Source organism: Canis aureus, chromosome 9, assembly GCF_053574225.1.
Source record: "Canis aureus isolate CA01 chromosome 9, VMU_Caureus_v.1.0, whole genome shotgun sequence".
NCBI lineage: Eukaryota > Metazoa > Chordata > Mammalia > Carnivora > Canidae > Canis > Canis aureus.
The window spans coordinates 50,088,470-50,100,574 of NC_135619.1; the positions used below are offsets into that span (position 1 = coordinate 50,088,470).

General features: G+C 37.9%; 1 protein-coding gene across 13 annotated transcripts in view; it reads right to left on the minus strand.

Annotated features, from left to right (window-relative positions):
• NUMB (NUMB endocytic adaptor protein) overlaps positions 1 to 12,105 on the minus strand; it is a 152,761-nt gene that overhangs the window by 111,560 nt on the left and 29,096 nt on the right. For 2 of the 13 annotated variants that reach the window (XM_077909923.1, XM_077909925.1), the window contains exon 3: positions 9,298 to 9,439. The exons of the other annotated variants lie outside the window; for them this stretch is intronic. The gene's annotated coding sequence lies outside the window, so the exon portion shown is untranslated. The remainder of the gene's footprint in view (positions 1 to 9,297; positions 9,440 to 12,105) is intronic. 13 annotated transcript variants of the gene reach the window in all.

The window sequence follows — 12,105 nt, forward strand, 5'->3', positions numbered from 1 at the left end:
TGCTCATGCTCTGTCTCTATCTCTCTCTCTCTAAGTAAATAAATAAAATCTTAAAAAAAAAAAAAAAAAGGAATACTTATATTAAGAAATCAAAAGGCATCTATCAATTACTAGGTTCCATGAGAATTATGCTGTGCACATTACATATCATATTGCATTTAATCCTGATAATAATCTTGTTAGACAGTATCAGTAGCTCAATTTTACAGGTAAGAAAACTGAGGCACAAAGAAATCAGGTGACTTGACCAAGGCTAAGTAGCTATTCAAGCTACCACACTACACTGGAAGGTAAGATGAAACAACAAAGAACTGGGGGGTATCATTTCAACTCCAATGTTCATCCTTCCTTCAGAGCAGAATCTCTGAGAATTAATCGTTCAGGTCAAAAACAAACTTTGGAGACATCATTTCAAACAAAATTACTTAATTTACTTAAATTAAGACATTAAATTATCAAATAACCTAATTATTTCTGAGGTTGTATAATCTGAAATCTTGGCAATTTGGCAGACCCTATTAAATGCCATCATAAAATTAACAGTTTTGAGTCCAAAGCACTCATTCTAGGGGGGAAAAAAGTCCCTTAAGGATGGTGGTTGTGGGATCCCTGGGTGGCGCAGCGGTTTGGCGCCTGCCTTTGGCCCAGGGCACGATCCTGGAGACCCAGGATCGAATCCCACATCGGGCTCCTGGTGCATGGAGTCTGCTTCTCCCTCTGCCTGTGTCTCTGCCTCTCTCTCTCTCTCTCTCTCTCTGTGACTATCATAAATTAAAAAAAAAAAAAAAAAAAAATTAAAAAAAAAAATAGGATGATGGTTGTGATAAGGGCCAGTTTTAGAGTTTGCAACCGTTCTTCAATAAAAGTTCAAAATGAAAAAACATGAGTACCAATAACCAGGGCCAATGAAATATGGCAAAGCTGCTTAAATATCCCTTCTTTTCACCAATACTTGTAAATTCTGGATCCTAACCTAACAAAAAAATCTTTATTTACCACTTATTGTCTGTATAAACCAAGTCTCACAAGTTTTTACTGGGATCTAGTACCCCTTCTAAGAGGTTAGCAACATTAGTAGCAACTTTCACAGCAAGGAGATCTTAACACATACTTTATTTTTTTTTTTTTTTTTTTAAAGATTTTATTTATTTATTTATGAGAGAGACAGAGAGAGAGAGAGAGGCAGAGACACAGGCAGAGGGAGAAGCAGGCTCCATGCAGGGAGCCCGACGTGGGACTCGATCCCGGGTCTTCAGGATCACACCCCGGGCTGCAGGCGGCGCCAAACCGCTGCGCCACCGGGGCTGCCCTTAACACATACTTTAAAGTGGTGTTTCAGAACAATATAACATGCCAAAGGTTAGAAGGATGGGTTAATCATTCACAGGGGGATTAAAGGTAGGTACTCACAGGTAGAGCCCAACTCAATGCTAGAAGCGTTCTGCAAGCAAAGCATAGTGGGGGTTTTTTTGTTTGTTTGTTTTTTTAATAGCTCAACTGTCCTCTTTTTTAAAAGTGTAAATAAAATTAAGATATTTTATTGTTGAAAACAATGCCGGTGAAATGAGTTCTAGGATGGGTAAATGGATATAGACACAATAAGGAAAGAAGATATTTAACACAGCTGTTTTTCTCTAAATGGAACTAGAATCTAAAATGAAAATGAAAATACAATACAATACAATAAAATGAAACTGATGTAGGGATGCCTGGGTGGCTCAGTGGTTCTGCCTTCAGCTCAGGACCTGGGATGGAGCCCCGCATCAGGCTCCCCTCTGGGAGCCTGCTTTTCCCTTGGACTGTCTCTGCCTGTGTCTCTCATGAATAAATAAATAAAATCTTTAAAAGTAAGTAAATAAATAAGATGAAATTGATGTAGACTTCACGTGGGAATGGAAACTACTACTGCCCTTTTTCTTTTTTTTTTTTTGACTACTGCCTTTTTTAAATACAACTTGGCAATATCCATCTGAACACATTTAAATGAACATATATCTAGGAATTTACCACACAGAAATCATCAGACCAATCAGATAATTTATGGTATATCTGTACTACTGGTTCTCAAGCGTTAGCATATATCAGAATCACCTAAGCTTGTAGGACCATAGAGTGCTGGGCCCCAACAGAAAAGTTTCTGATTCTGTAGGTCTGGGTAGAGGCCAAGAATTTGTATTTCTGAAGTATTTCAGGTAACACTGATACTGCTGCTTCAAGGACCACACTAAAAACCACTGATCTATACAATGGACTTCTGTGAAGCCATTAAAAATGAAGTAGATCTATATTTATTGATAAAATGTATAAATGCAGTAGTGTGCTAATAAACTGGCTCTGGATGGAATTAGAGAGAGAGAAGGAAGCCCCGATTTATAGTATTTGCCAATTTCCATGGTGTAGCTACTCCCACCATAGCTAACATCTAGTTACCAATAATTTGGGCTTGCATAATTATTTAATTAATGATTCCAGTGAGCCAATGCACACCATCTAGAAAAAAATCTAAAAGGATATAGGGTGGGCACCTGGATGGCTCAGCTGATTGGGTGTCTGCCTTTGGCTCAGGTGCTAATCTCAGAGCCCTGTGATCATGCCCCATATAGTGCTCCCTGCTCAGTGGGGAGTCTGCTTCTCCCTCTCCCTCTGCTGCTCCCCCGTTTGTGCTTCCTCTCTCTCTCTCAAATAAATAAAATCTTTAAAAAAAATTTTTTAATAAAAGATTAAGGTATAATTGTAATAGCAGTATATTTGAGTATAAGGATTATAGGAATTTTATTTTATGTTTTTTTCTCAATTGCTTTACAAAATTCTTACTTTTAAAAATATATATTTTATTTATTTATTCATGAGAGACACACAGAGAGAGGCAGAGACATAGTCCCACGGGAAGCTTGATGCGAGACTCGATCCCAGGACTCTGAGACTCACGACTTGAGCCAAAAGCAGATGCTCAACCACTGAGCCACCCAGATGCCCCCAACATTCTTACTTTTATAATAAAAAGCTACTAACATTTTTAAACAATAAAATGAAGTTATTAGAGTTCTTTATAGTTAAAATTTAGCAGCTCTTCTACCAGAAGGGACAAAGATATTTAAATACCGGTCTATCCACTCTTCCACTATACTTTGCTAACCAGGCCTTGACAAAGTAAGAAAAAAGAGAGAGGGCAGCCCCGGTGGCGCAGCGGTTTAGCGCCGCCTGCAGCCCAGGGCATGATCCTGGAGATCCGGGATCGAGTCCCACATCAGGCTCTCTGCATGGAGCCTGCTTCTCCCTCTGCCTGTGTCTCTGCCTCTCTCTCAGGAAGGAAGGAAGGAAGGAAGGAAGGAAGGAAGGAAGGAAGGAAGGAAGGAAGGAAGGAAGGAGAGAGAGAAACAATAAGGCCTAACTGAAAGGTCTTTAAACCCTAGCCTCAGAACATCGAGGACTAGCTGTTGTCTTTATAAAGTATTAACAGCTCCTCTAGAATCCAAGCGGAAAAAAAACTGAGACAGCCTGCAACTTGCTATTATAAATTCAGTTTCAGGGATCCCTGGGTGGCGCAGCGGTTTGGCGCCTGCCTTTGGCCCAGGGCGCGATCCTGGAGACCCGGGATCGAATCCCACGTCGGGCTCCCGGTGCATGGAGCCTGCTTCTCCCTCTGCCTGTGTCTCTGCCTCTCTCTCTCTCTCTCTCTGTGACTATCATAAATAAATTTAAAAATAAATAAATAAAATAAAAAAAATAAAAATAAAATAAATTCAGTTTCACAAAGGGAGCAAGAGCATAATCCCTCTAGCCTTGCCTCATCAAAATGTAAGCTTAGGCTTGATTAACAGTTCAAAGTATTGTTAATGAGGAAAAAACCAAAAATTTAACTTAAAGCCATAAAATGAAAAGATATATACCCATTACATGGTAATGCACATACATTTCCAACAACATAGGAAAACAATCATATATCATTGTGAAATGAAAAGTATACATTACAATTCTAGTAACAAAAATACATTATTTGTGTGTATGTGAATTTGTGTATGTATGAATATTTAAGGACCAGAAAGATACAGTCAATAGCCATTATCTCTAGATTAGGATATTATACATGATCTGCATTTTAAAAATACCTACAAAAAGAAAAAAGGAAAAAGAAAAAACTTAAAAATATCTATTACAAATATGTATTATTTGGGTAATGTTTTTAGTTAACATGCAGAGAAAACCCAAATGGTATCAAGTAAATAAAGAGATGCTAAATCTGGGACGCCTGAGTAGCTCAGCAGTTGGGCATCTGCCTTTGACTCAGGGCATGATCCCAGAATTCTGGGATTGAGTCCCACATCAGGCTTCCTGCATGGAGCCTAGCCTGCTTCTTCCTCTGCCTGTGTCTCTGCCTCTGTGTGTGTATCTCTTATGAATAAATAAATAAAATCTTAAAAAAAAAAAAAAAAGAGAGAGAGAGAGAGAGATGCCAAATCTTACTCTCAATCACAGAAATGTAAATTAAAACAAAACGCTACTTGGAGCACCTAGGTGGCTCAGTCAGTTAAACACCCAACTCCTGATTTTGCCTCAGGTCAGGATCTCAGGGTCCTAAGATCAAACCTCATGTCTGGCTCCATGCTCAGCATGAAGTCTGCTTGGGGAAGTCTCTCTCTTCCTGGCCCCCAGCCCCTGCTCACACTCTTTCTAAAATAAATAAAGTAAAATAAAAACACTACTTTATACCCATCAGATTGACAAGACTAAACAGATGGATAAGACCAAATGCTGGTAAGGATTTAAGGAAATAGGAACCCTAATACACTACTGGTGGGAGCATAAACTGGGCAACAGTTCTGGAAAACAATTTGGCAATATTTAGTGAAATTAAGTATGTGTATGGACCATATGTCAGCAATTCCTTTCCTTAGTATATACCACAGAGAAGCTGTTACATACATCAATAGGGAATATGTATTAGGAAATGCACAGCAGTACTATTTTGTTAGTAGTTTCGAAGCCACACCTAAGGATCCATTAAAGAAAAAGTAAGTAAAATGTAGAAATGCACACACAATGGAATATTATACGATAGTAGTTATACACTAGATTTTAAATATGTTTAAATCTTGGGGCACCTGCATGGCTCAGTTGGTTAAGTGCTCAACTCTTGATCTCTTGGCTCAGATCTTAATCTGAGGATTGTGAGTTCAAGCCCTGAATTGAGTTCTATGCTTAGAATGGAGCCTACTTAATAACAAGTTTAAACCTTAAGACAGCGTTGAGCAAAAAAGATTGAGATTCATAACACAATACCATTATACCAAAGTCCCAAAATTCAAGCCAAGTTTTATCTTACATAACCAAAAACTCACCTTTACAACTAATTTTTTTTTAAGATTTTATTTATTTATTCATGAGAGACACAGAGAGAGAGAGGCAGAGACACAGGCAGAGGGAAAAGCAGGCTCCATGCAGGGACCCTGATGCAGGACTCGATCCCGGGACTCCAGAATCAAACCTGAACCGAAGGCAGACACCCAACAGCTGGGCCACCCACGTGCCCCTACAACTAAATTTAAAAGACTTTTTGGTGGGATGCCTGGCTAGCTCAGTCAGTGGAGGATACCACTCATGATCTCGGGGTTGTAAGTTCAAGCCCTACATTAGGTGTAGAGATTATTTAAAAATAAAAATCTTTAAAAAAAAAATAAAATAAATAAAAATAAAATAAAAATCTTTATTTAAAAAAAAATCTTTTTGTTTCCCCACAATAACAGATCACTGCAGCTGCTTTTTTGAACAGATAAAAAATTTTACTACTAATCAACAATATGCTTTTTACTACAAATAAAGTATACCAGGACGCCTGGGTGGCTCAGCGGTCCAGCGTCTGCCTTCAGCCCAGGGCATGATCCTGGGGACCCCGGATCAAGTTCCACATCGGGCTCCCTGCAGGGAGCCTGCTTCTCCCTCTGTCTGTGTCTCTGCCTCTTTCTGTGTGTCTCTCATAAATAAATAAAATCTTAATTAAAAAAAAGTATACCTGACATAAATTTCTTAAGTAAATTCAAAGACTGATTCCCTACCTATTATATGGATCCCAAATTACAGAAATCATAACTAAAGATAGCAGGAACAGATGCTCTTTAACTGAGAGCTAACATGGTGCTGCACTGTACATATATAATCTCTAATCTTTCCAACAATCCTGAGAGATAAACACTGCACATTAATAATCAGAGAGATTAACTGATTTGACTAAAACATTTATTGTGTAATGGAACTAGGAATCAAATCAAAGTCTGTCAGCTATGAAGTCCATACTCCTCTACTCTAGCACAACATCTACCCACCAAACATCTATAATATCTCCTTGTCACACCACCAATACAGCGGGCACTATATTAAGTACCTTACATAAATTATCTCCTTCCCGCTTCACAATTACCCTAAAAGGTATTATTAACCTCATTTCACATATGAGAAAACAAAATTCAAGCCAAAGTTTACCTTGCATAACCAAAAGCTCACCTTTATAACTAAATTTAAAATTCCTTTGGTTTCTTATTGTACCCGGTAAGATGTTACTATGTAACTGTAAAGCACTTACTGCTGAATATCATACTGAGGTCAAATGAGTTTCTGAAGTAAAAATCATATAATTGTAACATATGCTATTAACTGGCTGCCTAAAAAACCATTCCCAAATCCTTCCTTCCTCCTTGCATCTCACTATAGAGACCAAAAGCCTACTTAGAGTTAGATGTGACCGTATGACCCAATTTTGCTCCAGGAGACATTAGAAGTAACTTGCTAGAAACACTAACAGGGAAGCTTTTGCTTGGCCTGGACCTTTTGTCTTCCTCCTTAAATGTGGGTGGAAGGCTGGAGTTACAGCTATCTTAGGACCATGAAGGCCAAGCCAATCAAAAAGATATGGGCCTCAACATTGTTGACCACTGAAGCAACATGAGCAACTGCCTACTTCCAGACTTAAGTAAGAAAAACAGACTTTTCTTTGTTTAAACCTTGTAGCCAGGCTTTCAATTACTTCCAGTTGGATACAATCCTTATACGTCACCATATCAAAAACTACCACAACTGTAAATGTAACTTCCTGACTAATAACTAAAACCAAAGTTACATGCTAGTCCTAAATCAGTCTCACAAAGGAATAATCTCTTGATAAAGACTATTCTAAGTATCTGTTCAGACAGCTTTAGGAAGTCTGAGCCCAGGGAAGAGTGACAGAAAACAAGAATATAGAATCAGAAAGCTTCCCGGGCTCTGAATTACACTCATGGTAGGAGCTCAGACACTCAAAACAATCACAGAGAGTACATCATCAGGAGGGATATCTTCTCAAACAATAACTTAAGCCTTTAAGAGTCAACTTTAAAACAAAATCCCTGGAACATTAAGATTATCATCCCTTCCAAATTCATACTGCTAATATTCTTAGGTATGATAATGGTATTAGAGTTATATAGAAAAATAATGTTTTATTAAATGTTTTTAAATTAAAGTATAATATACTAAATGTTTATTAAAGAGTAATGTGTTTTTAAATACTTAGGAGTGAAGTATCCTGATGCTTGAAATGTTCTTTTAAGTGTTTCACAGAAAAGAAATATGCACATTTTAAAATATATATACAAAGCAAGTATGGCAAAACATTTAAGTTGTTGATTATTAGTTGGAGATATAGAGATGTTCAATGTACTGTTCTTTCAACATTCTTGTACACTTGAAATATTAGTTGTCATGGCATTAATGTTAGATTCCCATCTTGAGTATTCTGCTGTAACTATGTAAAATATAACCACTGGGAGAAACTGGGTAAAAGTTACACTGGACCTATCTTCTTTTTACAACTTCCTCTGAACCTAAAATTATATCAAAATAAAATGTTAAAACAGAAGTTTTAGGAAGACTTCTCATTTGGTAATAGAGAAAACACCTCTATTTACCACTCAATGAACTATAAAACCTAGACAAAATGCACAAACAGCTATTTAAAGACTCTAAAAGTAATTACAGGTAGATCTGGGAAAAGCACCAGAATTCAAAGTATCACTAAACTGCTATGAGTTTACCATTTTTTTCCCCTCTAGTACTTCCCAGCCTAAACTCAACACAATCCAAAACATGTTAACAAGCACTATGGTGCAGATGGAGAAAAATATAGGAGAAGCCCTCCTGGCTCAAAGTTAGAAAAGGTAATTTCTAAAGCTCAGAAAAAAGTGGGGTAAATCCCTTGGGAATTTATTCTTTCTCCCCCTCCTCTCATTCTAGTCCCCTTAGAAAACTCTTCTGTGGTACAACAATAGCAGCAGCAAGAGTATCTGAAAATAGAAAACCTCCAGGGGTGAAAATTCCAAGGGGAACCCTCCTCTCCATGCAGTGGAGCCCTTGCCTTCAAGTGGGCAGGCCAAACTCCTTTTTTTTTTTTCTTCTTCTTTTTCTCTGTGTCCTCAGAGAAATGAGTCCATAAAGTTGTTTATGAACTCCTGAGCTCACCCCCTTAACCCGTGTAGGTATGGACCTAAAGTAATTAACATAACAAAAACTTTGAAAACTAAGGTAATGGGTAGACCTCCACCCAGGAGGTATCTCTCTCTCTCTTTTTTTTGTTAAAAATTTTTTAAGATTTTTTATTTATTTATTCATAGAGATGCAGAGAGAGAGAGAGAGAGAGAGGCAGAAACACAGGCAGAGGGAGAAGCAGACTCCATGCAGGGAGCCTGACGTGGGACTCGATCCAGGGTCTCCAGGATCACGCCCCGGGCTGCAGGCGCCTCTAAACCGCTGCGCCACCAGGGCTGGGAGGTATTACTCTCAAGGTCAAGCAAGTGCCTCACCCACAAGGCTAATACCCATTCACTTACATAAATATTGGATGAATAAGGCCCCTTCGTTCTAAGGAGGTAGCAGTCTAGGAAAGGATGCAGACACACTAATGAATAACTGCAATTTAGTTTGAGAGCTGCTATAATAAAGGTACATACTAGATACAGAGTTATCGTAGAAAATGAAGCAATTAATTGACTTGGATGAGCCAGAGAGCACTTTGGAGGAGTGATTTAGCTGGAGCTTAAAAGATATATCATAGTACCCTTAAAAAGGCAGGAAACAGCCTTCTAAGCAAATGGGAAGAGTTGGCAAAAGCTCCAAGGCAGAACCTCATGTATTAAAAGAACTACAAGGAATTTGGTGAGAATAATCTAAAAGGTAGCACTGAGCTATAAGACTAAAATTTAGCTAAAAACCAGATAAAAAGTACAAGCCCATTAAGGAACAGTTCCTTAAGCATCACATTAAAATATTTACCTTTTTTGGGACAGCCCGGTTGGCTCAGCGGTTTAGCGCCGCCTTCAGCCCAGGGTCTGATCCTGGAGACCTGGGATCGAGTCCCATGTCAGGCTCCCTGCATGGAGCCTGCTTCTCCTTCTTCCTGTGTTTCTGCCTCTCTCTGTCACTCATGAATAAATAAATAAAATCTTTATTAAAAAATAATAATAATAAAATAAAATATTTACCTTTTTTCACAAATAGTAGAGTATAATTATGAGTAGTACAATCAGATCTGTGACTAAGGATAATTTTAGCTGTTTTCTGACAGATCTGGACTAGAACACTGACCTCTGAACCTTTTTCATTCTGTACCTATTACTAAAAAATTTTGAATATATCCCTTGATATATGTATATTACATTTAGACATATTATATTAAATGTATGTATATATTAAATACACCAGAAGAAAATGTTTAAATGATAAGATGACAGGGGCATCTGGGTAGCATAGTCTGTTAAGCATCTGACTCCTGGTTTCCATTCAGGTCATGATCTTAGGGTCATGAGACTGAGCCCTGCAAAGGGCTCTGTGCTCAGCACAGAGTCGGCTTGAGATGCTCTCTCCCTCTCTCTCTCTTTCCGCATATGCTCCTCTAAAATAATTAAATAAATAAATCTTTTAAAAAATGAGATGATAGGGCAGCGGTTTAGCGCTGCCTACACCCCGGAGTGTGATCCTGGAGACCCAGGATCGAGTCCCATATCAGACTCCTTGCATAGAGCCTGCTTCTCCCTCTGCCTGTGTTTCTGCCTCTCTCTCTCTGTGTTTCTCATCAATAAATAAATAAATAAAAATGAGATGATAAATATATATTTATATATTTATATATTTTATATTTTTATACCTTATAGTTTATATTTTATTCATATTTTATATTTCATTATATATAAATATTATATTTTATATATTATATATATTATAATAGCCAATAATAGCCAAATGCCCATCAACTGATGAATTAATTTTTAAAACTGGTATATCCACAGGCACCTGGCTGGCTCAATCAGTAGAGCAGGCAATTCTTTTTTCTTTTTTTTAAGACTTTATTTATTTATAAGAGACAGACACAGAGAGAGAAAGAGAGACATAGAGACATAGGTAGAGAGAGAAGCAAGCTCCATGCAGGGAGTCCAAAGTGGGACTCGATCCCAGGTCTCCAGGACCATGCCCTGGGCTGAAGGCAGGCGCCCAACCGCTGAGCCACCCAGGCATCCCATAGGGCAAGCAATTCTTAATCTCAGGATTGTAAATTCAAGCTCCACATTGAGTGTAGAGATTACTTAAAAATAAAATCTTTAGGGGTGCCTGACTGGTTCATTCAGTTAAGTGTCTGCCTTCAGCTCAGGTCATGATCCCAGAGTCCCGGGATCAAGCCCCATAACAGGCTCCTTGCTAGGGAGAAGTATCTGCTTCTCCCTCTCCCTCTGCTCCTCCGCCTGCTCATGGCGTCTCTCTCTCAAATAAATAAATAAAATCTTTAAAAAATTATAAAATCTTTTTTAAAATAAACTTTTAAAATTTGGTATACTTATACAATGGAATGTTCAATAATAAAAAGGAACAATGCTGGGGTGCCTGAGTGGCTCAATTGGTTAGGCAATTGACTCTTGATTTCAGCTCAGTTCATAATCTCAGGGTTGTGAGATCAGTGTTCACACTGGATGTGGAGCCTGCTTAAGATTCTCCCCCCCGCCACCCAAAAAAAAACGAAGAAATTTTGACATGTACTACATCAAACATCCTTGAGGACATTATAATCAGTGAAATAAGCTAGTCATAAAAACAACTCGGTATGATTCCATTTATATGAGGTACCTATAGTAGTCAAAATCAAAGACAGAAACAGAATCCTAGTTGCCAGGGGCCAAAGGGTAGGGGAGACTAGGGAGTTGTTTAAGAAGTATAGAGTCGGGATGCCTGGGTGGCTCAGCGGTTGAGCGCCCGTCTTTGGCTCAGGGCAAGATCCTGGAGTCCCAGGATCGAGTCCAAAATCAGGGTCCCTGAATGGAGTCTGCTTCTGCCTCTGCCTGTGTCTCTGCCTCTCTCTCTCTCTCTCTCTCTCTCTGTCTCTCATGAATAAATAAATTAAAAAAAAAAAAAAGAAGTATAGAGTCAATTTTACAAGATGAAAAGTTCTGAAGATTGGTTGTTCAACAATACAGATATACTTATTAATATTACTGAACTGTACATTAAAAAATAATTAATAGAGTAAATTTTATGCTATGCCAATCACTTCCTTACCACAAATTTTAAACACTTTTGTTAAACATTTCATACATAAAAGGTGTTATTTTTTTTAATAATGGGGGTGGGGAGTTCAGGAGAAGAAAGTCACACGACTTCTTATTTTGCCAAAAATCCGTATAAGCATGAACTGAATTCCATATTTCAACTGAGAGTCATTATAATTTTAGAAACCAGAATAAGCAGGATAACCACTAACCCCAAAGAAATACAATTTCTGCCTTTCGCAATTATTCAAAAATCTTTTTTGCATTTTAAAAGAATATTTTAAAAAATAAATAAATAAAAGAATATTTGCATAGTCATTCACATTTACAAGAGAACCTTATCATTTATCTCCTTCCATAAATTGAATAAAGTGCCAAAGAGTAACCACCACCATATTTGCAATTTCTATAGGGCATTTTAGAAGCTTTTATTTTTGTTTTAGCTTCAGTCAGAAAGCAGTATTTCTTTCACTCACTCACTCGACTTTTATCCCCTCAGGCACAGGCCTTGCAGAATGGAGGCAAGACAACCCAGAAAAAGATGTTA